This window comes from Ostrea edulis, chromosome 10 (assembly GCF_947568905.1).
Source record: "Ostrea edulis chromosome 10, xbOstEdul1.1, whole genome shotgun sequence".
Taxonomy (NCBI): domain Eukaryota; kingdom Metazoa; phylum Mollusca; class Bivalvia; order Ostreida; family Ostreidae; genus Ostrea; species Ostrea edulis.
The window spans coordinates 1,208,563-1,212,293 of NC_079173.1; the positions used below are offsets into that span (position 1 = coordinate 1,208,563).

Sequence of the window (3,731 nt, forward strand, 5' to 3'; positions counted from 1 at the left end):
CACTTTGTAGCAAATAGCTACATACCGAGCGGGCACTTTACCTTTTTATATCTGTTTGTCTTTCGTGTAAATTCACACTCAACATGTTCAGGACGATGCTAAAACCCCACAAATACTTTTGTATCTCGTAGATACGGAGGCATTGAGGTTTATGTTTAAAATCGACTAGGGTAGTGCATAACAGGCATCTAACCTATTGCACATCCTCGGGCTTCTCTCTCTCTCTCTCTCTCTCTCTCTCTCTCTCTCTCTCTCGAGAGAGAGAGAGAGAGAGAGAGAGATTACTTTTCCCCCAACCCTTAAAATGTGCGTGCGTTTTTTTTTTTTAGTTTTACTTTATTTAATATGATATAAAACAGTAAAAATGACTAAATAGGGGACATATTTAAACCTTATATAATTTGTAAAATCCAGGACTCCTCGACACATCAAATTGTGCCCCCACTAACCGCAATTCCTGGATCCGTACTTGATTTATATAAAAGAAGAAGCGTAATTATTCCATTGATCTTCTCTATTGTGTGTTTTCGTTCATAAAGGAAAGTTTAGTTTAATTAATGGTAGATACGCTGCTCAATACGTCAGTTTCGAGATACGAACTCTTCTGTATAGGAGGTGCATTTAGTGGAACTTTGAATGCCTAAGTGGGACAGAGTGGATATACAGCCAACGAGGAAGACGACGAAATGTATTAAAAGCGGCTTCTCTTTAAATATGTAAATGTGGGAAATACTAAATACTATCGAAAGAAATGTTTTACCGAAGTGGAAACATGCAAACAATGTTATATTTGCAAGAAATATCTTGGATATGGTACTTATGACCAGCGAAATAACGTGATAGGATAAGAATTATATGTATTTAATTACTCCCTAAATACTTATCACTTACTTAGTTTATGTATCAGTCGAATTCGGGTTATCAAATAGCGTATGAGAAACTTACTGAGTACATTCACTTACGCTGTGATGAATATCTGTCCCACTACCGCGTGTAAACAAATTCTTTCGCGCCTTACTATGTACGAGAGTTCTCCAAAGGGAAATAACTCGGACGTATCTCGAAACCGGCGTATTCAAGAGTCATTCACATTAAATGTCGTCATTATAACAAATAAAAAAACCCAGAAACATTTACTTCAATCATTATTTGATGGTGTCTTATTTTATGTTCAAACTACTTTCCCTAGTTTTAGCCTTGTACAAAAGAATTAGATGTATATCAATTTATTCCTAACTTGCTTCCATACAGGTACAGCTAATGATGTTCACAAGGACCAGGTCTAAAGTTAGATATCTGTGTATATATTTACTTGAAATACCAGTTGCGAGTTAGTTTGGGCGTAGCAGGCAAGGTCTGCACAGATATAGTTGGCACCCAGTGTTTTGTATATTGAAAACTTCACTTACTAATTTCTCTTATAGACCAGATTGTCATCGCTTCACTTCTGAGGTAAGTTTTTCTTTATTCAATATATTTAGTAAATACCGTCATGCATTGCAAACAGCTTTGCCATTTTCTCTTATCCTACAACTTTATAGTAAAAGTAATCTCAAGTTTGCATATTGTATATGCAATATTGTTTCACACACCATAATGTACTAGTAGTGAGTATATTATATCAAAGTAAAGAGTAAATATGTGTAGAACGTTATGCTCATAGAGTAGTAGTAATGTTACATATGCGTAACTTTTTGTATGTGCAGTACAGTGTACAGTGTATCTACGTTGTATAGCAAAATATGTGATGTATACAGAAGTAGTGGTAACATGTAAACCCACAGTATTAACGTTATAGTGGATTTATCAAATGTACAGTATGAAGTTTACGTACATAGTAAACTGTTGTGTAACGATACAGTATGTATTCTTGTAGTGACATTTTTATTATAGGTCTAAGATACAAGTAGATCAAATACAGGAAATATTGACATTTGCACGTAATACCTCTGTCCGCCAAAGTTTGGGAAGAAGAGCATATGTGGAAGCAGAAACCAACTTTAATTATTTAATGAACTGTAGGATACAAAATAATGTAATATATATTATAGATTGTAAAGTAAACCAAAAATGTAATCTGTAAAAGTGGAGAAAATATATATATTGTAAAGTGTTGTGCAGTGTGTCATTTCTTTTATATTTACTTTGTATTATATATTTTATATTTATTTGGACAAGAACTCGGTCAATCTGTGACAGATGGTACGGTGACAATTTCATTTACCTCTCGAAAAGTGCGTAAAACTTATTTAGCCGATCTACAGAGGGATCATCTCATTACTTCCCCTTATCGAATTATCCCCCGTTTACCGGCAATGCCTATTCATGTCTTTTAAAAAACCGAAAGTACATAGCGGAGAAACAACATGACTTCTTTCTCATAATAGTGAGTGTATGTTTGTGTGTGTACCAAGGTCAATGTTCAAATCACGTCTTTCGCTTCAATGACCTGGTGTAAGGCCACTCAGGCGGTGTTGCAGAAATGCTATACCGCTACCAAGAAACGATTCCTTGTAAAACCCAAGTATTTTAAAACCTGGACACATGGGGAGACGGAAATGTTAAACTTTGAACAGTTTTGTTATTTTCTCTTTTATTTGAGGGAAAGCGGACATTTCCATGGGAAACACATTTCCTCTATTCTTTTTTTCTTCGCCATTTTATTGAATCTTGAAATTTTACAAGTAAAAGAAAAAATGCTTAAACCTAAGACACACAAACGCATTCTTAATTGATGTTTAATAACTATTTTGCAAAGCATTCCGTCTGTATTTTAATAAATTGTTAGACTTAAAGTTCGTGTGACTGATTTAGTGAATATCGGTAATTGTTTTTAAGTTTTTGTAATGCTCCCTATCATACAGACAATAAATTGTTAGATTTAAAGTTCGCGTGACTGATATAATATTGTGTCGGTGATTGCTTTTAATTTTTTGTAATGCTCTCGGTCGTGAAATTGAAAAGGCTGCAAGAGACAGGGAGGAGCGGAAGAAACTAGTCATTGACCTATGCAACAAGGACTAGGTAGGTAGGTAATGCTCTCGGTCATACAGACAAAAGCCTTCTGGCTGAAGTTGGTGTGTCCTTCGCGGTGACAGTAATATATATGTGTCAGTGTTTATTCAGGGACAGCTAAAAGTACTGAATAAAAAAATCGAAGAAAATGTAATAAATAAAACGCACTGCCATATAACTTCCCTTAACCACAATTCCTGGGTCCGCCCCTGACCACTACACTAAATTTTGATAAATTGCATTTAGTTATACACGAGTAGCACAGGCGTTTGTTATCTGCTCTGTTCTCTATCATAATAAATGTGTGTTAAGAAAAGATGTTACTGTGGTTCATTAGTCCACCTGTTAAATAATTAACCAAATCATAAAGATTAACGCGTATACTAATCGTGTATTTTCACAGCACGTGCTTGTTATAATAAAAAAAACCCATGATTAACGTATTTTCATAAATAATTATGCGAGTCCAAATATTTATAATATTTCGCTTCAGGAGAAACTTCGACCAAGAGCCCAAGAAAGGGAGACGGAGTGGCTTGTTTTTATTTGCACTTTTGAATTCAAATTAAACGACACATCTTTTATCAACAAAATGCACCACAGATAGATGGGCAGATAAAGAAAGGGACTGGTGATACCACTATATCTTCTTCTAAACTAATACAGTAGTTTTTGTGAAAGAACAGTTAATTGAAATGAATGTTGATAAATCTCGA

General features: G+C 34.7%; 1 long non-coding RNA gene across 1 annotated transcript; it reads left to right on the forward strand.

The window, feature by feature from the left end:
* The first annotated feature begins 1,310 nt into the window (after positions 1–1,310).
* LOC130050855 (uncharacterized) lies at positions 1,311–2,115 on the forward strand. Its single transcript, XR_008799176.1, has 2 exons — positions 1,311–1,452; positions 1,894–2,115. It is a non-coding gene; the product is annotated as an uncharacterized LOC130050855 (long non-coding RNA).
* The last annotated feature ends 1,616 nt before the right edge of the window (positions 2,116–3,731 follow it).